Source organism: Tupaia chinensis, unplaced genomic scaffold (genome assembly GCF_000334495.1).
Source record: "Tupaia chinensis unplaced genomic scaffold, TupChi_1.0 Scaffold000069_1, whole genome shotgun sequence".
NCBI lineage: Eukaryota > Metazoa > Chordata > Mammalia > Scandentia > Tupaiidae > Tupaia > Tupaia belangeri.
Window position 1 is genome coordinate 513,429 of NW_006159529.1, and position 27,882 is coordinate 541,310.

The window sequence follows — 27,882 nt, forward strand, 5'->3', positions numbered from 1 at the left end:
TGGGAGGTGTTTAGATTATGAGGATTCCACCCTCATGAATGGAATGATGCTGATTATTTAAGGGCTTGAGGTGGGGCCAGCAGCTGGCATGGTGATTAAGGAGCTGGACTCTCACATGGCTAACCATGGTTTGAGTTCTGGACCCAGCAGCTTGAAAATCGCCCAACACATGTGTATGTGTATGCCCAAAATCCTGAGAGGAGAATGGAGAAGAAGGGACTGCAGTGTGGTTATCCCCCTAAGGGGTGATTTCTCACTTTCCATCTCTCTGGCAAGAACATTTGTCCTGTTTTTAAAATCTGGGGAAAAAAAGAGGGGAAGGGGCTTTAGGCTATGAGTTTGACTTCTTGATTTTTTTTTAAAAAGAATTATCTTTATTAACTTATTTGTTTGTTTCATTTTGACCAGAGAGGGATAGAGTGAGAGAGAAATAGAGGGAAAGTGAGAAAGCAAGCTGCCATGTCCAGGACTTGAACTGTGGTCAGCCATGTGAGAGTCCAGTGCCCACCACACCACCTGCCGACCCTGACTTTTTGCTTTCTGAACACTCAGACTGAACTTCAAGAACGACAAGAAATGCACCATCCATCAGATGACTAGAAATCACTGCAGGGTCACAAGAAATACGAGAAAAAAAGAAAATACCTCTCCTCCAAGGAAAAATAATAATTCCTCTACATCCTCATTATGATGAAATTCATGGAAATGTCAGATAAAGAATTTAGAATTTTCATGGTGACAAAGCTCACAGAGATCAAAGAGAAGAGAGACAATGAACTGCCGAAGAGGCAAGGGAAAGGAGCTGATGAGCTTCAGGAGGTGAGGAAATTCTTGAAAGATCTGAAAGAGGAAATACACACTATAAAAAAGAATCAAGTGGACCTGTTAGAGATGAAGACTATAATACACAAGTCAAAACCTCCCTTGAAAGTATTAAAAGCAGACTAGATCATACTGAAAATTGAATCTCAGATGTAGAAGGTAGAATCACTGGCCTAGAAAAATCCACCATGAAGACTGAGAAAATTTTCCCCCAAAATGAGAACACTATACGAGAAATACTAGATACCATCAAACATCCAAACATCCAGCTAATTGGTATCCCAGAAGGGGAAAAGACTCATAAGGGCATTGACAATCTATTCCATGAAATCCTGAAAGAAAACTTTCCAAACCTAGAGAGACATTCAAAGATACAGTCCTAAGAGATACAAAGGACCCCCAATAGGATCAACCCAAGAAGATCTTCTTCAAGACACATTATAGCCAGATTGAGCAAAAAACCACAGACTAAGGCAAGATACTAAGATTGGCAAGAGAGAAACCTTGTTACCTACAAAGGATATCCCATCAGGCTGAGAGTGGATCTCTCATGGGAAACAATGCGAGTAAGGAAAGAATGGGAAAATATATTCAAAGTGCTAAGGGAAAAGCAATTGCAGCCAAGGATACCATACCTGGCAAGATTATCCTTCAAATGGGAAGAGAAGACAAGAACATTCTCAGATAAACAAAATCTGAAAGAATTTACTAACACCAGACAAAATCTCCAAGAAGTTCTGCAGGGAGGCTATACCCGGAAAATTTTCACACAGAAATAAGAGTTCAAAAATTAAGAAATTGGCCAACTTAATCATGAAAACAGGTCTGTAATTGAATATTATATCCCAGAATTTAATTAGGAAACTCAAACCACAACAGAAGATAGATTAAGTACATGAGACTGAACTGGTGAAATAGAATTGTATGACTTTTGACCAAAACATTGCTGATTTTCTTCTAGGCTTTGTTTTCCATTTTTAAGGATTTTTGTCTTGTCCTGAGCTGCCAATAGGTTCATGTACCTACTATCTGAACAGAATCCCAACCTGTTACCTGGCTTTCAGTTTTAAGCATATTTCCTTGGCATTTCTTTGATTTATTAAAGCTAAATTATCTTTTCTTGAAATTAAAAAATATAGTAAAAAATACATAATTAGTGACTGTAGTAAGCTATATAGCATCAGCAAGGTGCTACCTTATAGTATATTCATTCTACTCAGAGTTTCATGCCTAAAGTCAGACATGTATTCATAGATATGTATATATCAGCAGAGCTTGCTATTGAAAGTAGTTAGATTATTTAAGAAATTTTGTGGGTCAATAAAATGTGGGGGGGAAAAGAAATGGAAAACAACTGTGAACACTGGAATAGTGTGGGAGGAGGGTGGGAAATGGCAGAAGGTGAGAAATAGGGGGGGAAATATATATATATATATATACACACACACACACATACATATATATGTATATGAAACTAGAAATGGAAAATTATTGATGATAACATGTATGATTAAGCTACTATGTAGCATATTCTGGATAGGGAATCACATTTTGTGTACTGTGACAATGCTCAGTGAATGAATGCAAATTAATGAACTAAAACCAAAAAATAAAAAAAAATTTTAAAAAGAAGAAAATAAAAATAAATAAATAAATTTATTGGGGTCAGTGGATGGTGTGGTGGTTAAAGTGCTAGATTCTCACATGGTCAACCACAGTTCAAGTCCCAGACCTGGCAACTTGCATCCTTTTTTTTTGTTGTTCCCCCTCTCTTTCTCTTTCTCTGTTTCTCTCTGGTGATCACATGTGCATTTCAGCAAAATTTTTAAAATAATAAATAACATTAAATAATTTTTTCACTATTCTTTTATGAGTTTTATAGATTTAGCTCTTACATTTAGGTATTTGATACATTTTGAATTAATTTTTGTATATGATAGGGATGAGATAAGAATCCAATTTTGTTGTTTTGTATATGAATATCTAGTTATCTCAACACCATTTGTTGACAAGAATTTTCTTTCCTTTTTAAATGGTCTTAGACCCCTTGTTGAAAATCAGTTGACTGTAGAGGTACAGTTTTATTTCTGGGCTCTCAATCCTTCTACTCTTTTTATTTAAAAAAATTTAAAAATATATTTTTGTGCTGGCCAGAGAAAGACAGAGAAAAAGGAAAATTGAGAAATCACTGCCCACCCCACCCCCGCCCCGGGGGATGCCACATTACAATCCTTTCTCTCTCCTCCCTTCTCCTCTTGGGATTTTGGACATGCATGCACATGCAACCAGAGTGTTTTTCAAGATTACAGGTCTAGGACTTGAACCATGGACTCAGTCCTGTGATATCCAGCACCTTAATCACTATGCTATCTGCTAGCCCACCAGTTCTTCTACTCTTTGGATTTGTCTATCCTTAAGCCAACTTTATACTTTAAAAAAAATGTATAATTATAGCTTTGTAGTAAGTTAAGAAATTGAGTGAGCTCTCCAACTTCATTTTTATTTTAAAGATTGTATTGACTATTTAAGGTCCCATGGGACTTCATATCTATTTCAGGATATATGGCTTGATATCAAGGTAGTACTGGCCTAATGGGATGAGTCGAGATGTATTCCTTCCTCTTCCATTTTTAAAAAGAGTTTGTGAAAGATAGTGCTAATTCTTTTTAAGTGTTTGGTGGAGTTCATCTAATTCTCAGCTTTTATTTGTGGATGATTTGTTATTACTGATTTGATCTCTTTGGTAGGTCTACACAGATTTCCTATTTCTTCTTGAGTCCATTTTGGTAATGTATGTTTTGTATTAAGAGAGTTTTTGCTATAGGGCACATGCACTTGCTGGAGAGACAGAGAGACAGAAAGCGAGAAATCACTCCTTCCCCCCATGAGGGACAGCCATGCTGCATGCAGTTCCTTCTCCAATCTTCTCTCAGGATTCTGGGCACACACATACACGCACCCAGCGTGAGCTTTAAACTGTTGGGTCTGGGACTCAAGCCACGGTCAACTGTGTGGGAGTCCAGTGATGTAACCATTATGTCATCTGTTGGTCCTGGTAGGGTATGTTTTCCTAGGAATTTTTATTTTTTGTATTCACATAATCCATTTTATTTCTATAAATTCAATAACAGTGTTCATGTTTATTCCTGATGTTAGTAATTTAGTTTTCTCTCCTTTTTCTCTGGTCCTTCTAGCTAAAGTGTGTTAGTTTTATTGACATTTTCAAAGAAGTAACTTTTGGTTTTATCGATTATATGTATCTTTTTTTTCTAATTGTCTATTTCATTTATCCCCATCCTATTCTTTAGTATTTCCTTTCTTGTGCTAACTTTGGGTTTAGTTTGCTCTTTTTCTTTTTTCCTACTTCTTAAGGCATGGCGATTGATTTGAAAGCTTTCTTTCTTTTTTTTAATGAAGGCATTGTCAACAATAAATCTCCCTTTGAGCACTGCTTTCACACATTTTGCTGTTATGTTTTTCTTTTCCTTTTTTTTTTTTTTTCAAAATATTCCCCATTATCCTTGTGGGATTATTTTTTGCCCCTTGTTATATTATTATGATATAAAATTTAACCCCTTACTAGCCCCTTATTATATTTTTAATGGCTATAGTGGTATCCTCTGTATTATTCTTGATATTGACCATTAATTTTCTCTTTTTCTTCTTTATCTAAAGGTTTATGGATTTTATTAACTTTTTAATTAAATTACACAACTTTTGTTTTATTGATATTCTCTATTGTTTCCATGTTTCAATTTCTTCTCTTTTTTTCCTTTAAAGAATTATTTATGTATCATTTTAGCTACAGGGCATATGTGCTCACCAGAAAGAGAGAGTGCGAGAAAGCAAGCTTCCAGGTCCAGAACTTGAACCATGGTCAGCCATGTGGGAATCCAACTGCTTTACCCACCATACCACCTGCTGGCCCTACTTCTTCTCTCAGTTATTTTCTTCCTTTTGCTTACTTTGGATTTAATTTGCTCTCTCTGTCTCTAGTTTTTGAGGTGGTTATTTAGATGACTGACGTGAGATGTTCCAATTTTCTAATGTAAGCATTTAGCAGTTTAACTTTCCCTGTTGGTATTACTTCAACATGTCCTACATGTTTTGATATGCTGTATTCTATACAGGAAAAAAAAAAATGAAGATACCTACTATATCATAAACTCTTCAGTACCTATGCTAATGGCCCCTAGTTTCTTTAACTGTGACCACTCTCTTTTACCCAATCCTCTCTAAAATGATAGTTCCTAGAACATAGATTGTTCTGGCTAATAGAACTGGGCATCTGTTCATTCCCTTTCTTGTTCATTTGTTAATTCATTCCCTTCTCTAACATTTACTGAGCTCCTACACCAGGTATTGTGATAGTTAGGAATAGAAAGATGATAGACATACGGGGCCGGCCAGTAGTGTGGGAGTTAATGTGACTTGATCCCACGTAGCTGATTACGCAGTTTGTCCTGGACCCAGAGCCTTGAAATCCATGTGTATGTGTGCCCAAAATTCTGAGAGGAGAGTGGAGGAGAAGGAATGTTATATAGCCATCTTTCCTGCATGGTGCTTTCTTATTTTCCCTTTTTCTCTTATCTTTCTCCAGCATTACAACTTTAAAACAACAAAACAGGGACCACCAGAAGGTGTAATGGTTACATCAATGGACTCCCATGTAGTCGACCACAGTTCGAGTTCCAGATCTGGTGGCGTAAAATTCAAGCCGGGCATGTATGCATGTGTGCCCAAAATCCTGAGAGGAAAATGGAGGAGAAAGGATTGTGGTGTGACCATCCCACTGGAGAGTGATTTTTCTCTTTCTTTTCTCTGGCGAGTGCTCACCCCATATAGCAGAAATCTCTTAAAAAAAAAAAAAAAAGGCAAAAAGGGAGACATATCATGGTACTGCAGACTTTGTGGTGAAATGTGATTAAAGTATAGTTATATTTTAGTGGAAAGAAATTTTTGAAATCCATACATAGTTTTTTCATTATTTGCATTTTCAATGATCTTTTGGAAGACCCCCATATTTCTCTTCTTATGGCTCTATCTGGCAGAGAAGAAAAATAATTAAGCAAATCATTCCAAAGATGACCACTAGCTGCCTATTGTAGAAACTCTATTGTCATTTTCACAAAGTTAGGTTAAAATGCCAGGAGATTTTAGAATGTTTTCCCCAACATGTTCTGTGATTTCCTAGTATGTTTTCAAAACTCTCTGTAGCCTTGAACCTAGGATAATCTTCAAGTAGTCTGCACTGTACAGGCCATATCAATGCTTTTCATTTCAAAGCTTTTTTTTTTTTTAATGATTTACTTTGTTTTCTGATTAGAAATTTTAGATATTTAAAAAATCATCCTTGCCTAAATTGTAACTTCAAACGTCTCTGTTTAACTTCAAATATCCCTTTCCATTGATCACTCTTTTTTAAAATAATTATTTTATTTAATTTTATCCAATTTATTTATTTTAATCTGACCAGAGAGGGATAGAGAGACACAGAGAGAGAGAGAAAGCAAGTCACCAGGTCCGGGACTCGAACCGTGGTCAGTCATGTGGGAGTCCAGCGCCTATAACTACCACACCACCTGCCAGCCCCTCTATTGATCACTCTTAGAATACAATCTGAGCCCATAATTGAGTAACACCTTAGATATAAGTAGAATGACCAACTTTTCTAGAGTTTGTCTGTCAGTTAAAACTTTAGATTATCATTAAAATCGTGAACAGATATCAACCCCAATTGACAGATGAGAGATTGAGATTAAGAGAGGCTAAATGATTTACCTACTTGGGAAAAACCAAGAGGTGTCTAGACTCCCACCTAGGGCTTTACCCTTGTCTCATCTCACTGTCTCTCCGTAGCTGACCATTAAATACATTTTAAAGAGGGCAAAGTCCAATTGCATAATAGATCTGCCTGTCTGAAACATGATGATTAGCGGTAATGGCTGGGTATTACCTGGCATGCATGTGTTAGGTTTACAGTAAAGAATGTCTACTTTTTATTAACTGTCCTTTTAGATATATTAGTGACTGTCACACCTGAATTATAACAAAGAAGCACTAGAGAAATTCAATGTGGGCGGCAAAATTCTTTGAAGAATAACTAGTTATAATTGGGGAGTCTGAACACATTTCAGAGTTGCACGTTTAATATGCAGTATGGCTAATTGCACTGTAATTACAGTATTTCAGAATGCCATGCTAAGTGTTTAATCCTTTTCAGGTTTGCCCTCCAATCAGTGGTCTGCCTTCATTTTCCAGATTGATGAAGTCGGCCTCAGAGAAGGGGGTAGGTCACAAGATTGTGCCTATGTGTCTAATCAGCCAGGAAAGTTGTAAAATGAATCTTTCCTATCTGGGATTTGTATTTAATCATAGTTATGTTCTCTTTATGAATAAATGTTGATTAGTTAGTTTTCAGAATAGGGAAACAATGAGAGCTTTTATTTACCCAGATAAGTTATGCTGGAGCCATTATTGGGTCTGATTGAGTTGATGGGGATATTTACATTACCTCAGCACACAGACCCACTTAGTCTTATTCATAATGTTAATTACATCCTCCGAGAGTTACTGCCACGCTCTTATTTATGGTGTTTACTATTAGGATTTGTTTACGCATGTGGTGATTGTGTGGCTCCCCTTCTCTCACTGGACCACGCCTTTTTATAGTTACAGGCCATGTCTTCACTCACAGCCACCTGAGCGTCAGCAGTCTCTTCACGATGATTCTGATCACATCTAAGTCACGGAAGGAACTCAGTTTGGTTTCAGAGAGTTGGTTAAGACTACATAATTGAGCTGATTTGTTATTTTTTTAAAGTTTAGTCTTACGATAGAGGACATTGTACACACTCAAGGCAGAGAGAGAGAGAGAGAGAAAGAAAGATTGAGAGAGAAAGCAAATTTGACAGGTTCTTGACACACCTCAATTCCCTCCCTTCATCCCTCAGCTCCTTAGGATTTTGGGCACTCACGGGTCTGACCCTGACTCCAATCTGCACTTGGCCACGTGGCTTCCAGCCTTGCAGGGCACGCGTGCTACTGCTACGCCACAGTGGCTAGGCAGAGCCGCCTTTTAATAGCTGGTGGTTGTTGCCTCTGTATATTTGCAGATGCTTTTCCAGCATCCGGAGTTTCCTTTCCCTGCGTACCCTCTGCAAACAACTATTCATTCTTCAAGAGGCCTGAAATTTCATTCCTCAATGAATGTCTTCTTTATCTTCCTGAATCTGAACACTAACATCACACAGACACGGCAAACTGTATCGCAATGATCTTTTCATATGTTTGCTCTCGTGAACAGACAGACTTGGTGGAGTGTGAAGGCCGTATTGTATTCATTCCTCTTATCACTCAAGTCTAACCGAGCCTGGTACATGATAAGCACTAAATAACTTCTTGACGTTCAATGACACGGATTACTCTTTTAAAAATGATTTTTGACGTAACTTACATACCACAAATTCTCTTTTTCAAAGGAATTTGTACAACGAAGTGGTTCCTAACATATTCACAAAGTTGCGCAAATGTCATCACAAATTTCAGAATATTTCCATCATCCTCGAAAGAAACCCCAGAGCCAGTAGCAGCCATTCTTCACCCCTCTTTCATCCAGCTCCTGGAAACTAATCATCTAATTTCTGTCTCTATGGATTTTTCTAATCTGGACATTTAGTGTAAATAGAATCATAAATATGTGACTTCTTTCTCTTGGGGTGGTATTTTCAGTTCTCCATGTTGTAGTATGTATGAGCACTTCATTCCTGACCAAACACCATTCCATGACATGTATATATACAATTTTGTTTGTCCATTTACCAACGGATGAACAGTTAGGTTGCTTTTTCTTTTTGATTACTTTGAATACTACTACTGTAAGCATTCAAATACAAATTTGGGGGGGGGTGAATGTATGTTTTTAGTTCTTGTGAATATACATGTAGCCGTGGGATTTCTGGGTCACACGGCAACTCTATGTTTAACTTTTGAGTTGCTGCCAACCTATTCTCCAAAATGGCTACACCACTTTTTAAAAGTTTGTCAGAAGATGCATGTGCTCACAAGAGAGCGAGTGAGACAGAAAGTGATAAAGCAAGCTCTCCTCATGGGGCATGGTCATGCTGCAATCCCTTCTCCATTTAATAAGTTTTGAAAGTTGTCAGTTTTCCTGCTAATCTTAATTAAAAGCTTTATTGCTGGATGATGATCTAAACACTCACTCTGTATAAGTATACATATACATATACGTGTATATATACATACGTGTGTTAACCTTTAAAAAAATAATCGTTTGGGACCAGCAGATGGTACAAGGGTTACATCACTGGAATCAAACATAGTTGACTGCAGTTTGAGTCCCAGACCCGGTGGCTTCAAACTTACGCTGGACGTGTATTCGTGTATGCCTAAGACCCCAAGAGGAGAATGGAGGAGAAGGGATTGTGGTGTGATTCTCAACTTGCTTTCTGTCTGTCTGTCTCTGTCTCTCTGGTGAGCACATGTACCCTATAGCAAAAATCTCTATCTAAAAAATAATAATAATAATAGCAGAATTTTTAAATTACTTTAGTTGCTTAGAAACATCCTTTCTTAGCACTTTGATATGGCAAAATTGGGACTTTCATTAAGAAGTTATGAAGTAACAATGCAATCTCATTGTTTTTCATTGTCAAGTATTACTATAAAATATTTTGACCATAGTTTTTATTTCTGTGTGGCTGTTTTGGTACCATGACCCCAGCTCTTCAAGGAGGTTTCTAGATGTACATATTTTTCAATTCTGACATTTCTACTAAGTTGGAAAAATATTATAAGCTATAAAGCTTTGGGGCCTGTGTTTTGGGTACTTATAGACTGCATTAAATTACTTTTATGACTTCAAATTGATCTAGAAAATACTCAATACAGATACCAATAATAGATGTTCTATATCATATATTTGTTGTAGTTTCCCCCCTTTATTCATGAAAGAGTCCAAGCACAAAAAATGTGTCTGAGAAACAGAGAGATGAGCACCCTTCACAGGGTCTGATCAAACTGACGGCCCCTTCCTCTAGTCCTCCAGCCCCTCAGATCTTGAGCACTGATGTGCGTGCCCAGCAGGTTACCAGTTGACTGGTCTGGGAACTCCAACCATGGTCGCCATGTGGGATACAGCCTCCCTTGAGCAGCGCATTTCTTCTGTTCCACAGAGCCAACTCTATTGCCCCTTCGAGAAAGTAATCTGACAGAGAATATCATATTCAAACTCAAGTTATATCATTGCAATCAAAGTAATTTATGGCATAGATTACTCAGTGTCAGGTCCTTTTCCTCCAATATCTGTAAGATTTTTGTGCGAGTAGATAAGTATATCAATTTTTACATGTAGTTGAACACCATGTCACTTTAAAAAATAAGGCAAATCAGTGTAGTACTATCGAAAGATCATCAGGATAGATCATTAATTGAAAAAGCAGATTGGGGGCCAGCAGGTAGCGTGGTGGTCGAGGGTGCTGGACTCCCACGTGGCTGACCACAGTTCAAGTCCTGGACTTGGCACCTTGCTTTCTCACTTTCTCTTTCTTTCTCTCACTCTGTCCCTCTGTGTTTAAATTAAAATAAATAAATAAGCAAATAAATAAATAAAGTTAAATAAAATAATTCTAAATAAAAAAGAAAAAGTAGATTGTATTAGAGTATAACAGAAACATATTTATACAAATACATGTATAGAAACATGAATTAACAATTTTAAAAGAATGTCTATAAAACATAGATACTCATATGTGACATATAACTATTCTGGTAGAAGAGTTGCCCTTGAGTAGAAAGAGGAGGTTAGGAGACAGGGAAAGTCTTACTTTCTTACTATACTTAAATTTTAAAGAGCAAGTATTGCTTTCATAATTAAAAAATAATTTTATAAATCTATTTTAACCTGGCATGTGAATAATAGACTAATGAAATAATTCTAGATCTAAGCAGTGCTTTGGAAAATCATTTAATTTTTAAAACATTTAAACATTCAGATTTCCCCTTCGTTTCACATTCTTCTCCATATGTATAAACAAGAGTTAAACAACTTTCTCAACACAGGATCAAGAATAAGTGATGAAAAGTCATTAAGCAGGGACCAGCATTTGGCATAATGGTTACATTGCTGGAATCCCACATAGTTGATTGTGGTTCGAGTCCCAGCAACTTAAAACACACTGAGTGCATGTGTGTGCACCCCCAAATTCCCAAGGGGAGACTGGAGGAGAAGGGATTGTGGCACGGCCTTCCCCCGTGGGGAGTGATTTCTCACTTTCTGTCTCTCTGTCTCTTGCACTCCCCCTAAGAGAAAAAAGCCCCCCCCCCCCAAAAAAAAAAAAAAAAAAAACTCCTTCCTTTTTTTATCAAGTCATAACCCACTAATTTTTTTTTTAAATCATAGTGACATCTAACAACACAGTTTCCCATTTTAACCATTTTTTAAAAGTTTGTTTATTTATTTATTTAATGACGGGGGAAGAGAGGGAGAAGTACCCTCAACAAGGTCTCATGCCATCATCCTTCCCCCAGCTTTTTTTTTTTTTTCCTTTTTGGAGAAGTTTCTTGCGGTAGGGCGTGTGCGCTCACCAGAAAGACAGAGAAACACTGAGATAGAAAGCGAGAAATCACCCCCCAGGGGATGCCTCACTGCATCCACCATTCTCCTCTCAGGATCTTGGGCACGTATGCGAATGCGCTGGGCGTGAGTTTAAACCACTGGGTCCGGGACTCGAACCATGGTCAACCACATGGGAGTTCAGCGACATAGCCATTATGCCAACTGCTGCTCTCCCTTCCCCTAGTTTTTCCAGCCAGCTAGGACCATTGGCATGTACTTGTGCCTGGTATGTACATTTTGACCTGAGAACCAAACCCTAGTCTTTCACGGGGCCTCCAGTGAAAGCGCTGAGCTTCCACAGCACCACAGCAGCTGGGCCAGTGAATGATGTTTCAACATATGGGTTAGTGTTTTTAAGTATATTCACATTACAGCACAATGACAATAACCATTGATCTCCAGAACTTTCCATCTTCCTGAACTGAAACTCCAAACTCATTAAACAATAAGGGTCCATTTTAGGAGATGGGAATTTACTTGAAAATAATATAATACATATCAGAAAATAATATGCGGGGGACCAGCAGTTGGCGTAATGGCTATGTCGCTGGACTCCCATGTAGTCGCCCATGGTTTGAGTCCCGGACCCGGTGGCTTAGAACTCACGCTGGGCGCGTGAGCGTGCATGCCCAACATCCCGAGAGGAGAATGGAGGAGAAGGGATTGTGGTGTGGCCATCCCCCCAGGGGGTGATTTCTTGCTTTCTATCTCTCTGTCTCTCTCTGTCTTTCTGGAGAGCGCATGTGCCCTATAGCAAAAACCTCTTAAAAAAAAAGAATATGTGGAAAAACAGGAATAGGCTTATGAAGTCCTTCATTTAAAAATACTTTCTGTTCTTATTATTGGGAGTGTTTTAGACTCCATACAGTGAAATGTTTGTGTTTATTAATGTCATATTGATGAATGGAATACAAAAGAAGAGTTCCATAGGGCTGTAGATCAAGGACATAACAGGAATCCATCCCCATGGAAGTTCTATATGGGTATGTTTTTTTACTAGACTGGATACTTTCCAAGACACACACGTTGGAGTCGCTACTTTAGAAGTGAGCTTCACAAACAAAGGGCTCTGGTTTTGTAGCTAATGTGCTACTATTTATGGAGAGAAATGGCTTGTAAATATCAAAGGAAAATGGCAAAAATACGCTGCAAAAACTTGAACTGTAATTTTATTTCCCTTCCCTCCATCCTGATTCACTTCTTGTTTCTTCATGTCTTCCATTTCCCCCTTTAGTGTACATTCAGATCTCAGGTTCACCAGATAGCACAGGACCGGAAACTGGGGGACTAGTTTGGGTTCTGTTTTTAAGTTGCAAAGTGTTATTTAATCTCTATGGATCTTATTTTCCTCTTCTGTAAAATCAGAATATTGGGCCAAATGATATTTTAGGGCTTCCCCCCACCCAGTATTATAATTTGTTGCTTCTATAAGGAAAGGGAATGTGGAGATTGGATGATTTGTCATATTGCTTATTCTAAAGAAGAAATAACTTGATGTTTATGAATCTTGGAAAAGACTAAAGTAGTGATCCATCTGTACAGTCTGTACAATAATCCTGTTGATTAGAAATGTCTGCTCATGTGATGGGCTAGTGACACATTTTTGTGACAGCCAGAGCCACTCTAGTGTCTCTCTAGAAAGTGACAAAAATCACAAGTTCTTTGGGAAGTTAAGTGTTCACGTAAATGGAGTGAACTAACCTGACTTTTTCAAGATCAATTGTGAGAGACTTTTTAAAAATTATTTAATTTCATTTTATTTATTTATTATTATTATTCTTTTAAATTAGACCAGAGAGAGAGAGAGAATGGAAAAGTGAGAAAACAAGCCACCAGGTCTGGGACTTGAACTGTGGTCAGCCATGTGGGAGTCCAACGCCTTAAGCACCATGCCATCTGCTGGCCAAACTGTGAAAATTTTAAATCAGCAAGCCTCTTTTTCTCTCTTGAATCCCATGCCTATGTATGCTATCATTTGAAGCAATGTTTGCCACCAAAACAATTGGAATACAGAAAACACATGTTGAAGAATTGAAAACAGTTCCAAAAATAAAGTACTGGACTTGCTGTTGTTACATATTGATTCTTCAAAAGTGTCATTTATTTACTCTTCTAGTTTTTTTTTAAATTTTCATTACTTTTTTCTTTCTTTTTTTAATAATTATTTATTTTATTTATTCATTCATTTATTTTTTATTTTGAGCATAGAGAGACAGAGGATGAGAATGAGAGAGAGAGGAAGTGAGAAAGCAAGCCACCAGATTCAGGACTTGAACCCTGGTCGGCCATGTGGGAGTATCCAGCACCTTAACCACCACGCCACCTGCTGCTCCCAACTCTTCTAGTTTTTCTCCAATACTGAAGATTTATTTTAGTAAAAATGGGTACTGCTGAACTTGAGTCACATAAATTAACAAATTTCTGGTGACTTTCCCCTAGTTCTTCAATACAATACTGAAGCTGAGAAAATATATCCATGATGACACACTTAGGTATAATGCTACACTGAATACTGAAAAGCATGAAAGAAATCACCTAGAAAAACAGTCCTTGTCCTCAAGGGGCTTATGACCTTCATATAGAAAAAAGAAATAACAAAACATTTAAAGCACAGTCACAGGTAGTTTTCAGATGAAGTAAACCCTTCAGACCATGGTAAACACCAGAAAGCAAGGAAGAGGAAACTGAGCAGTATAAAGCAGCATTGGGCAGCCCTTGCCCTGAAGAGTATGTAATCTATTTTAAAAAAATACAGTTTCTTACTCATAGTCTTAGTGTTCTAAGTGTATTAAATACTTTAAAAATAAACTTAATTTTTAAGAGTTTAAGAGCAGTTTAAAATTCATAAGACTTCTCATATACCCCACAGTCAGTTTCCCCTATTCACATCTTACATTAGTATGGAACATTTGTTACAACTACTGAACTGATACAAACACATGCTGTGAAGGGAAAGCTGTATTGTATTCATAATTCTTTAGTTTTTAACCTAATAGCTCTTTTCTGTTCCAGGACTTTATCTAGTGTATTGCATGACATTTAACTGTCACGGCTGCTCTTAGATTATGACAGTTTTCAGACTTTCCTTTTTCTGGATGACTCTGACAATTTTATTGACCAGGTGTTTTGTAGATTGTCCCTTAACTGGAATTTGTCTGATGATCTCCTCATAATTAGACAGGAGGTTATGAAGTGGGGTTTTGGGAGAACAACTGCAGAGGTAAAGTAGCTTCTAGGCTCTCTCAAACAATAGACTCAGAACATATTGGGTCATAGAACAGTCATGATGCATTTGTGCATAGAAAAAACACAAAAATACATCATGACCATGACTTTTCTGATGACTCAACATTTGTTTATACTGACCTGTGCATGTACACACATCTATAACTATGTCAGTGGAACCGTCTGTATTTATATTAAAGTAAACATGAGCTCAAACCAATGTGTCTTTTTTCAATCCATTCTCACAGGGATCATTGGAATATGGCTCCAGTATTGAGCAGTGATCTCTTGCAGTGGTTAGGCTTAAAAACTCACATTTTTCTATGCCTCCTGTTTTACATATGCATTCATTTATCCCTGCATTTATCCATCAAACGATCTATTTTCCTGGATGCATTTAAAGCAAGTTGAAGACTTCAGTATATTCCAAACCAAAACACTTCAGTATGCATAGGTCATCTACGGTCAAGATCTGCTGGTGGGCCTTTGTTTCTCTCTTTTTGTTTGTTTGTTTTAAAATTTACTTCTTTCATAAGTGAGAGAGAAGACCCCAAAAGGATCTCGATGTGCAATCTACTTCCAGCCTTTGCCAATGCCAGATCATGGGCAAGTGTGTGCTGGCTACTCTAGGAGGTCTCTGGGCTTGAACCAGAACCTTCCCACATGGGATTGCCTTACAGAGCATTATGTTTTATTGCTGCACCACCATCTGGTCTCCTTTGCTCTTCTTTAAGGGAAGATTTACATGTAATGAAATGCACAGATCTTAAGTACTTTGATAAGTTTTGACGAGTGGACACATCTGTGCAACCTAAACCTCTGTTAAGGTGTTGCTCGTGAACCACTCCAGAAAGTTGCCTCACACCCTTTGCCTTTTCTTAGTCTATCCTTGACCCAGCTCCTGAAAGGCACCACTGTTCTGCAATGTTTTCATCATAGATCAATTTGCCTGTAGTTGAACTTCATAGCATGAAATAATGCAAATTCTACTCTTTTGTGTAAGGCCTCTCTTATACATCTTTTGCGTAAAAGTATACAGCATTATACTTTTGAAATCCTTTCAAAGTGTTATATGTGTCAGTAATCTGTCCCCTTTATTTTTGATTAGGATTTCATTGGATAGTATATCAGATTGTAAATTCAAGTGGAGGTTGATATTACAGACTTCACCTAAAGTCTGGCAGTCAGGCTAGCTGGTTGGAACTCAAGTAGTCTTGTGAGATAAAATTCTTCTCATGTAAATCTCAGTTTTTGCTCGTAAGGATTTCAGCAAGCTGTGTGAGCTCCTACCCGCATTAAGGAGGGTAGTCTCCTTTACTGAAAGTCAACTGATTGTAGATGTTATCCACAAGATACCTTCAAAATACCTTTACAGCAACACCTATCGATAGGTTAGTGTAGGACCCTATACTCTGGCCTAATTGAGACCTAAAAGTTAAAAAATGCAGATACTGTATAATCTTTTTATTCATTTATTTGTTAACACATGCTTTTAAAATTTCTGATTATTATAAATAAAATTACAGGGAACCAGCAGTTAGCGTAATGGCTATGTCGCTGGACTCCCACGTAGTCGACCGCGGTTCGCGTCTCGGACCCGGTGGCTTAAATCTCACGCCGGGCGTGTGTGCGTGCGTGCCCAAGATCCCGAGAGGAGAATGGAGGAGAAGGGATTGCGGCGTGACCATCCCCCCTGGGGGGTGATTTCTCACTTTCTGTCTCTATGTCTCTCTCTCTGTCTGTCTGGCGAGCGCACGCGCCCTATAGTGAAAAACCTCTCCAAAAAATAAAAATAAAAAAAATAAAAATAAAAATAAAATAAAATTACAGTGAATATTTGTCTATAAGTTCTTGTGTAAATGAAATGTTTTCATTTTTCTGTGGTAAATGCTCAGAAGTGAAGCTGTTCTGTCATAAAGTAGGTAGATGGTAAAATTTGACAACAAACTGAAACTAAAATTAGATTGTTGTGATAGCTGCCCAATTCTATGAATGTGCTAAAACTAATTGTACACTTACAATGAGTGAATTTCATGGCATGCACATTTTCCACATGTATGTACCATTTAACATTTACATGAAAAATGTATCAGGGTTCTGATTTTTTCCATACCTTTGTCCCCATTTGGCCTTATCAGTGTATTAAATTCATCTATTTTGCTTGTATGTTGTGATACGTCATTGTGATTTTAATTTGTATTTCCTTGATGACTGATGATGCTTATCATCCCAACATATATATTGACCATTTATATATCTCCTTTTGTGAGCATTTGCTATAGAGCACATGTGCTTGCCAGAGAGACTGAGGGACAGAGCAGCAGAAAGTGGGAAATCACCTCCCCTCCAAGGGGAGGATGGTCATGCTTCAATCCCTTCTCCTCCAGTCTTCTCTTGGGATTTTGGGCTGACATGCACACACGCCTGGTGTTAGTTTCAAGTCAGCAGGTCCGGGACTTGAATTACAGTCAAACATACGGGAGTCCAGCACCTTAACCATTACACAAACCTGCTTGCTATAAGTTGTTTATCTTTTCATTGCTGTTGTATTATTTTTTTATTATTGTTTTATTTAACTTTATTTATTTATTTATTTATTTTAATTTGACCAGAGAGAGAGAGAGAGTGAGTGAGTGAGAGAGAGGAGGAAAGTGAGAAAGCAAGCTGCTCGGTCCAGGACTTGAACCATAGTCAGCCATGTGGGAGTCCAGCACCCTTTAACCACTATGCCACCCGCTGGCCCCTATTATTATTTTTTTTAAGAGAGATTTTTGGTGTAGGGTGTGTGCACTCACTGAAGAGACAGAGAGATAGAAAGTGAGAAATCACCCCTCGGGGGGATGACCCACCACAATCCCTTCTCCGGTCTCTTCTGAGGATTTTGGGCAGGCATGCATGCACACGTGCCTAGAGTGAGTTTCAAACCTCCTGGTCCAGGACTCGAACTGCAGTCAGCCATGTGGGAGTCCAGCAACGTAATCATTATGCCATCCGCTGCTCCCACTGTTGTATGATTATTGAGTAAAAGCTCTTTATATATCATAGACACTGGTTCCATTTTTAGATATCTGGAAAATATTTTCTCAATCTGTGGATAGTGTATTTTACTAATGATGCCTTTTGATAAGCAAAAGTTTTACATTTTTATGAGGTCTAATTTATCATATTTATTCTTTTGTTTTATTACTTTTGTATCTTAAGATATCTTTGCCTTCCACCAAGCTGAAAAGGTGCTGTTCTATGTTTTCTTCTGGAAGATGTATAGTTTTTGCCTTTACATTTAGGATCTATAATTGTTCTTGAATTGTGTTTGTTTTTTTTTAATAGTGGAGGTAGGAGTTGAAGTTCATTCTTTTCGCTTTAAACTGATTTCTCCTTAGAAAGAGGAACAGCACCCCTAGTAGAGTCTTTTAATTTAATTTAATTTTCAGAGAGATTTTTGCTACAGTGTATGTGTACTCGCCGGAGACAGAGAGAGACAGAAAGTGAGAAATCCCCCTCCAGGGGGGATGGCCATGCTGCAATCCCTTCTCCTCCATTCTCCTCTTGGGATCTTGGGCATGCATACACATGCACCTGATGTGAGTTTTAAGCCACCAGGTCTGGGACTCAAACTGCAGTCAACTATATGAGAGTCCAGCAATAGAACCATCATGCCATCTGCTGGTCCCTCCAATCAGGTTTTAATGCCACAATCAGCCTCATCCATCTCCAGATCATGGGCACACATGTGTCCATGTACTCCGGGAGGTCTCTGGACATATGACCTGGACCGTCACATGTGGATCAGCCTCACAGAGCATAACATTTTACTATCATGCCAACATCCAGCCCCCATTCTTTTCTTTATGGATATCTATTTGCTGCAATATACCAATCCAATTATTTTAGTACCTTTGCGGAGAATAATACCACTGTACTCTTCTAAGTGAGGGTATGTTTTTAGACTGTTTCATTGGATTGCTCTGTATATCTATCCTTATGCCTGTTTCCCACTGTTTTGATTACTGCAGTTTAAATATTGGATTCCTTTACTATATGTGAGCTAAGTTCATTTTCTTGTTTCAAGGTTTCTTTGGTTATTCTAGGTCCTTTCTCTTACCATAAAGTTTAGAATAATTTTTGATTTTCTACAAAGCAATGACAAAAAAGCCTACTGGAATTTTGTGTTAGAATCACATTAAGTCTTTGGATGAATTTGGCATTTTAATCATATTAAGTCTTCCAATCCATGAGCATGTTATGTCTCTTTATATCTTTAACTTCTCAGCAATCTATGCTTCACTTCCATTATGTAGATCTTAAACAAATTTTTTTTTAAAAAGATTGATTTCTTTATTTTTGTTTATTTATTGATTTATTTTAATTTGACCACAGAGAGAGAGAAAGAAAGTGAGAAAGCAAGCTACCAGGTCCAGGACTTGAACCGTGGTCAGCCATGTGTGAGTGTCCAGCACCTTAGCCACCATGTCATCCACTGGTCCCCTTATACAAAATTAAAAAAAAAAAATTATTATTATTTTTTGAAAATTTGCTATAGGACACATACATTCACCAGAGAGAGACAGACAGAGAAAAGGAGAGAGAGGGAAATTGAGAAAGCAAGCTGCCAGGTCCCTGACTCAAACCAAAGTCAGCCATGTGGGAATCTGGCACCTTAATCACCATGCCATCTGCCAGCCCCCCAGGATTTTTTGGGGGGGAGAGGTTTTTGCTTTTTTAGGGTGTGTGTGCTCGCCAGACAGACAGAGACAGAGAGACAGAAAGCGAGAAATCACCCCCCAGGGGGGATGGCCACGCCGCAATCCCTTCTCCTCCATTCTCCTCTCGGGATCTTGGGCACGCACACACACACGCCCGGCGTGAGTTATAAGCCACCAGGTCTGGGACTTGAACCACGGTAGACTATGTGGGAGTCCAGCGACATAGCCATTATGCTAACTGCTGGTCCCAACCCCCCCAAATTTTTGATAAAGCTATTTCTTTTTGTTGTTGTTGTTATAAATTATTTTCTTTTTAAAAAATATTATTGAAAATAGAATTTAAAGTTTTAGTTTCTAGTTGTTAGCTGCCATTATATAGACATACAATTGACGTTTTTTATATTGCTCTGTATCTTGTAACTTCAGTAGGTGTCCTTGTTAATTTAGCAACTTTCTAGAAAATTTCTTCAATTTTTTCACATATATTATCATGCTATCAGTGAATGAAAACTATTTAATTTTCTCTTTAGTTTGCATGCATTTTATTTATTTTTCTTCCTAGTGCACTGGCTAGGATGTCTAGTAAAATGTCTGATAAAAGTGAGGAGAGCAGATACTCAGTCTTAAGGGCGAAACATTTTGCCTTTCACCATTAAATGTGTTTTTAGATACAGGTTTTTGTTTGCATTTCTTTTTCTTCTTTTCTTAGTTTACTATTGGGTACTTGAGTTTGTTGGAAAGAGACAGAAAGGGATAAACAAGGAGAAAGTGAAAGCAGCCCCCCACCGGGGAGGGGAGATGACCAGGTCAAGTCCCTTCTCCATTCTCCTCCCAGGATTTTGGGTAAGCATGCATACGCACCCAACATGTTTTTCAAGTCTCTGGGTCTGAGACTTGAACTGTGCAGTCAGTCATGTGGGAGCCAGCTGCCCTAACCAATATGTCACTTGGCTGGCCCTAGATAGAGTTGTTTTTTTAAATTTTTTATTGATATCCTTTAATAGATTGAGGAAATTCACCCCCCACACACACTCTAACTGAAGGTTAGGAATATTCCTTCTTTCCTCCTCCTTGCAGAATGTTTTTAAAATCATAAATTGATGCTAAATATTTGAGATGAGTATGTAGGTATTTAAATTTAGTTTATTGAATTTTATGTTTAATATGATGGATGTCTATTTTTAAACTCTTATTCTAGAATAATTTTCAATTTACAAAATATTGCAAAGGTAGTATAGAGTATACCTAGAATTCCTGTATCATCTTCAGCAGCCCAGTCAGTATTTAAGTACACTTGTCAAAATAAAGAAATTAGCATCGGTGCAGTACTCTTAACTATATACTTTATTGAGATTTTACCAGTCTTTCTACTACTGCTTTGTAATCTATTCTAGGACCCCATCACTTGTATGTCACTTGTAGTCGTCATGTCTCCTTAATTCCCTCTGGTCTGTGGCAGTTTCTTAGTCTTCCCACGTTTCTATGCGTTCAGCAGTTCAGAAGAGTAGAATAGGTGTGTGGCAGAAAGTCCCTCACTCTGTGTTTGTCTCATGCTTTTTCTCATTGTTAGGCTGTGGTTATATTTTTCCCTGAAAAAAATTCCACAGAGGTAAATGCCTTTGTCCTTGTATCATGTCAGTGGGTACAAGATGTCAACATGGCTTGTCACTAAGCCTCGATCATTGGGGTGAAGTGCTTTCTACTAAGTTTCCCCACTGTCATGGCACTAGTTTTTACTTCCCCATCTCCTTTCTTTGGAAGCAATCATGTGAGTCCAGCCTACACTCCAGGGAAGGAGATTTAAACTCTACCTCATGGGTGGGAAATAATATTTACATATATTAGCTGGAATTTTAAAAGAAAGCTTTTCTTTTTTTCTTCTCCCTCATTCATGTATTTACTTTTTCTTCTCCATTGTTAATTTATGTTATCTGTTTATATCAGAAAGGCCTCACGGATGTTTATGTAATCTCTGGGTTAGGATCAAAAATCATTTGTTTCGTTGCACATTGTTCCAACTGTGGCCACTGAGACTCTTTCAGGTTGGGTCCAGAGTCCTTCAGATGTGCCCTCTTTTCTTTTCTTTTTCCAGCTCTCTAAGATACGCCAGCTTCATCTTGTATTCTTCCTGTCCCTGCATTAGAATCAGCCATTTCTCCGAGGAGCCCTGATTCCCTTTCTTAAAGAAGGATACTTAGAAATCAATTCCTGGGTGTTGACCATGTTCAAGACTACTGAGATATCTCTGTTTCTAGGCCTTTTCAATGAGCAAAGCTAAGAATAAATGATGCACATTAACCCATGTATACACACATACCTTTATGTATTTATCATATATTTGTACATATATTAAAATAAATGTGAGTTCCTAGTGATACTTTTTTTTTCTCTCTTTTTTGACAGAGGACATGTGTGCTGGCCAGAAAACGAAATAGAGAGAGAGAGAGAGAAAGAGAGAACCCCTCAGTGAGGCATGATCATGCCACAATCTTTTTTCTCCATTTCTCCATTCGGTAGGATTTGGGGCACACATGTGCACACGCCCAGCATGTTTTCGCACTGCCAGGGCTAAGACTCAATGGTGGTGGCCATGTGGGATCCAGCTTCCTATGCACAGCACTTAACCTCTGTGCTATGGGGCTGGCCCATCACTTCTGATTTTTCTGACTCTATTCTAGCCCCAGAAGATTCACGCTCATCTTCTTTTCTTCCTTATCGGCATAGTTCATTGTGATACAGTGCTCACTTTGGAAACCAGAATTTGTTCTAATGTAATTGCTATATTTAGAAATAATTTGAACATGATGCAAATTTCACATTTTCCTTTGTGTAGTATTTTCATCCCTGAAGAATACTGGATGAACAGAGAAAATTGTACTATGAGGAATCAAGCTATATGGAATACATGAAACGTGTATGAGTGCACATGCGCACACGCACACACACACACACACACACACACACCTCAAACGTCTACAGCTACCTTAGCTCATCACATATATTTCAACAAGAGTATACTTTGCTATTCTCTTGCATTTTGTGAAGAAGTGAACTATGTCACTTTTATAACATCCCGAACATGTCAAAGTGTCCCAGTTGAAAAACACCAAGCAATGAATGCAAAAAGAAAGCTTTAGGGATGGAGGACAAGCTTGAAATAAATAATAAAGTATTGAACTGATAAGGTGTTTTGACAAGAAACAAAAAAAGTGATGTCTCTCAAGCAACAGGCATAAAAGAATCCACAGTGAGGACAATCAGAGACAATGCTATGAAAAGAAAAGAAGCATTTATGATAGTATAAGTTCAAGTATTGAAGCCAATAAGTCCAAGGCCTAAAGAATGAGAAGAAACGAAAGACTGCTGAGTGGATAAATTGAAGACCAAAGAACATCTTTTTTTCACAATCAGACAGAAAGCCTTGTATGTGAAGACCTTAAACAAAATTGCTATAGAGGGCAGAAGTAGTTCCTTTTAGTGCTGATAGTGGTTAGGTTAGTGGTTTCAAACATGACTACAATTTCCAAAGCCTTCACCTGTCTGCAAAGACGGTCTAGTCAGGGAAGCTCAGTATAGCCTTAGAAAGTAGCAAAGGAATTTCCAACGGCGACATAAAAGTTCATTGAACCAGGGTATATATTCTGTTGAAATTCTAATTTTGATGAAACCAGTATTTGTTATAAATGCTTTTATTGAAAAACCTATAAATCGAAGTCGGGGGGGGGGAAGGATATAAGGCTATGAAAGAATTATGATGTTTGAGTTCAACACCAAACCAGGAGCAAGGAGTCACACCCCTCCAACGCTTCACGGTGACTCAAAATCTGCAGCCTTCATGATGCCCGTGTTCACAGGCAAATTTGAAGTGTTTTGAAAGCTAACATATTAGATTATTATAGCACTATGTGTTTCTTAATCATTTAACGAATGTAAAATTATGATGCTGGGGCCAGTAGATGGCATGGTGGATTCCATAGGGATAATCTTTGGTTTGAGTCCTGGACGTGGTGGCCTGGGAGACATGTCGGGTACACGTGCAAGCTGGTGCCTGCCCAGAATCCCAAGAGGAGAGTGGAGAAGAAGGGATTAAGCATGGCCATCCTCCCCAGGCAAGGGGTGATTTCTCACTTTTCCTCTCTCTGTCTCTTTCTGGTGAGCACATGTACCCTATGGTCAAAATGTAAAAGAAAAAAAGATTATGCTTTTTAAAATTAGGTTTCTATCTTTAAAAACAATGTTTTAAATGTATCACTGAAAACATTTTTGAGTGCTGTGCTCCCAACTTTATTTTCCCAAGAGACCTATGCTTTTTATTATGCAATTTTGCACAGCATGATTTTTTTTTTCACAAATAGGACTTTTTATTTGTCACTATTAAAAGTCTGAACTTTAAACAGATTCTTGGACTGGTGGTTCATATCCATCAGCTCGTTCAACTTTGGCGCCCGTCTCACCCCCAGTCGCTTTTCCAGAGCTACTACCTTCACCATGAAGCTCCATGAGTTTTCCCAGTTCAAACCTGGGCTTCTTCAGCGTTGTGACTTTTCTGACGAAGACACCGTGGAGAGGGTAGATGGGCTGGCAGGCCTTTTCTGTGTCTTTTCCGATGCTGTCTGGAATCAGTTATTGACCACTTGTTTCAAGTCATTCGTCTGCACCTCCCGGGTCATGATTTCCATCATCTTCCGGATTTGGCAGACCTGCTGGTGCTGGGCATAAGAGGTCTTCGGTGTGATTGCTGCGTTTGTTAGTAAACCCAACACAGAAGAGACGAAGCAAATAACCATCCTTAGTCTTGACACCGACATGAGCTTCAGTTATGGACTGTCATTTTTTGACCATGGAACACATTTTGTCACGGGTGAGATCCATGCCATGGAAGTTAGTCAGGCAGTTTTTACCCTGAACGTCCTCAGTAATTAGCTTGAATGTCCTAAAAGTGACTTCGTCATGCTGCTGATCTGCAAGGCTCACTTCAAACACACGGCCCATGCAATCCTGATTCCTCGAGTCCTGGTGACTGGTGTTCTCCCAATATTTCTTCTGTTGCACATTGCAGGTGCTTTCACATCATACCAACCTTTTTTAGAAAATGGATCAACCACTTTCTTCTTGGCTCCCTTTTTGCAGCCTTTCGTCAGGAGCTTCTTCTTGCCGACCGCCATGGTGCTACTCAGAGCCAAAACGCCAGCATGATGATTTTAAGGACACGGGGCCTGTTGTAGCAGAACTAACTGTAACTTCTTCTAACGGTGAGAAATCTGCCTTCCATCATCTACAGTTTATTTATTCATTCACTATCCATGTAACTTTAGAATTACTAACCCATATCTTGTGAGAGGCAAACTGGTCAGCCAGGGTGTTTATGTATAGTTTTTCTTGTCTCTAGCCTTAGCAGTATCCAGTCAAAATACCATTAAACTGGGTCCTTATTTCCCATTTCCCTTTAGGGAGGTAGTCTCATACATTAGTGAGATGATTACTTTATTTTCTCATTTTCTCTCTCTCTTTTTTTTTTTTTTTTTTTTTGTGGCATATACTTTGGATTTTGACAAATGTAGAGTTATGTATCCACAACTTGGGTACCAAACAGAAAAATTCTGTCACCCTAAAAATTCCCTTGAGGCACTTTTCGTAGTCAGCTGTTCCCTCCACCCTCTACTCCTGGCATCTACTGAGGTTTCTCATCCCTATAGTTTAGCCTTTTTATGAGGCTATATTTTTCAGAATTACTTGGCTATTCTCCCCCACTCCCAGGTAATCTACTGTCTATAAATTTGACTCGTCTAGGTACTTTGTAAAAATAGAATCATGCAATTATTTGTCCTTCTGCATCTGACTTATTTCATTCAGCATAATGGTTTCAAGGTCGACCCATTTTGAAGGTAACATATACCAAAATTGTATTCCTTTTGATGGGTGAATAATATTTCATCATATGAATGTACTACCTTTTATTTACCCATTCACATATTTTTCAATCACTAAAAATAGATCTGAGTTGGTTGATTCACTAGTAAAGACATCTGTTCCTGAACTTTTCTATATTGGAAGGTTTACGATTACTGACTTATTCTTTGGTTGTTATATTAATAGTTCTGTTAAAATGTTCTATTTTTTCTTTAGTCTGGGACACTTGTGTATTTGTAGGAATTTGTCCATTTCATCTATAACAGGTTATACAATTTGTTGGCATACAATTGTTCATATTGTTTTTTTCTGATTTTTAAAATTTCTCTATTGTTGGTAATGCCCCTACTTTCATTCTCATTTTAGTTATTTGCATCATCTCTCTTAATTTCTTTGCTAATTTAGTAAAATATTTTTTTTTAATTTTCTTGGTATTTTCAAAGAAATAACTTTGGTCTCATTAACACTATTATTTTTTTCTATTTTCTATTGTATTTCAATCTTATTTATCTGAGTATGTGTGGGGGGTATAAACTCAGTTTCTCCTATATTCTCACTGACCAATCAACACAGAAAATTTCAGTGACCTCAGATGAGGGGTGTTTCCCAAACACCAAGCAAGGAGTCCTTCAGTAGTGGCCACCAGCTGAATATCTTAACCTAATTACATTCTGATGCTATCTACATGGAGATGGCATCACATACCCCAGGCTGAAGACTCACTCTCACAAGACTGCCTCCATTTCATTCCAGGCCTCCACAGCTTTCTATAGACTGGCTATTAAGTTGGGGTTCCTATGACCTCCACTTCAGACTCAATTAATTTGCTACAGTGTCTCACAGAAATCAGGGAAACACATTTACTCGTTCATTATAAAGAACGATAAGGAGTACAAATAGGCCCAGCTGCTGTGACACACATATGGCTTGGCAGGCTAGAAGCCACATGAGAGACCCACGTTTGGTTCCTGGGTCAACCTGAACACACAGTGCTATTGCACAAGCTTGTAACCCTTGCTATTTGGGAAACTGGGGCAGGAGGACCATAACACCAAGACCCTGTTAAAAGTATGTCTCACACCTTTTCTCTCTCTCTCTATCTTACAGTTTGATGAAGAGATACAGAGGCTATGTGGATAAGTTCTTCAACCTCCTGCAAGCCTCCACATTTTCAGCTGTTGAAAACTTGCCGAGCCCTGTGGTGTGGGGCTTTTTATGGACACTTCATTGTACAGACATGATTGAAGCACAGATAATCATATGGAAATGCGGTTGGACAAAAATGATAACAGACTGAGCGGAGAAATGTGGCAAATCCCATCTTCTCAGATCTTGGGCTTCCTGTGCAGCATTCTTTCCTCCCAGGGAAGGAGTAGGACCCCTCTGGAATGAGAGTCTTCATTTCTTTATGACCAGCTCTCTGGCCTGCCTTGAGGAGCTTCCCAAGAACAAAAGGCCAAATAGTTACAAGCCAGAGCTGTGAATGAAAAACGAGTATGTCAATATATCATACTATCACAATTCCTACACCTCAAGAGATTACGTATAATGAGGTTGGACTTTAATTAGTTCAAAGAAAATCAAACAGATTAAAGAGAAAGATCCTTTTGACGACTGTACTCTTTCCCCCCACCCCCACTGCCCCTGGGACATTTTTCTACTTTTGTGCCTGGAGGCAGCCATTATTTTGAGATTGGTACACAGCCTTCCAGTTCATTTTTCAAAAGCCGTTCCTCTGTCTCTACATACATGTGTGTACATTTGTGTACATGCATATGTACATGCACACATTTTAGGAGGTTTTAATTACGTCCTGTGGAGTTTAACAATAATTGCAACATGATGCCTGCAACATAAATCCCTTTGTGTTTTATTAAACAGAACAAAAACTAATTATACCACTTCTATCCTTCTCATCAATATTCATATCATATAAATAAACCATAGTGTAATGGGAGATCTGAATCCCAATAAGTGACTCTAATAGCCACCCTAATAATTCATACCATGCCCTGAAGATAAAACCATATCGAATATCAGGAGGCTATTTTAATCTCAAGGAGGTCAAATGGGATTAATTTCAAGGGTTGTAGACTCAGTATGGGACCAAAAAACTTAGTTGGATTATAGATTCTATAACTAACTCATTCTTAAACTCCTAAAATATCACCTAAGTATGTCTAATTGGAGTAGATAATTAAATCAGCCACTTAAAAGAAAGGACTTCGTGAACTAATCCAAATATTGCATGGTACTCTGCTTAGGTCGAGGGTGAGAAAATGCTCTTGTTATTTTAGGTGCAGAGGGGGTTCCTCTGCATTGCAGGTTTCCCGGCTGCTCTAAAAAAAGCTAGTTGGTCTTAATTGGGCACACACCTCTCCTGGCCTTTTTATTTATTGATTTTTCTCTCTTTCTGAAAAGAGAAGTTATTTCTCTTCTCATATAACCGGTAGCAGAACCTATTCATGTTTTCATGTAGTTGAGTCTGAATTGTTTCACATTTCCTGGGGCTTTTCTTTTTTCTTTTTGGAGAGGTTTTTCCCATAGGGCGCGTGCACTCACCAGGAAGACAGAGACAGAGAGGCA

General features: G+C 38.3%; 1 long non-coding RNA gene across 1 annotated transcript; it reads left to right on the forward strand.

The window, feature by feature from the left end:
* The first annotated feature begins 1,606 nt into the window (after positions 1 to 1,606).
* Positions 1,607 to 27,174, forward strand: LOC102486514 (uncharacterized). Its single transcript, XR_333595.1, has 4 exons — positions 1,607 to 1,645; positions 7,046 to 7,111; positions 24,517 to 24,638; positions 26,404 to 27,174. It is a non-coding gene; the product is annotated as an uncharacterized LOC102486514 (long non-coding RNA).
* Positions 27,175 to 27,882: the final 708 nt, after the last annotated feature.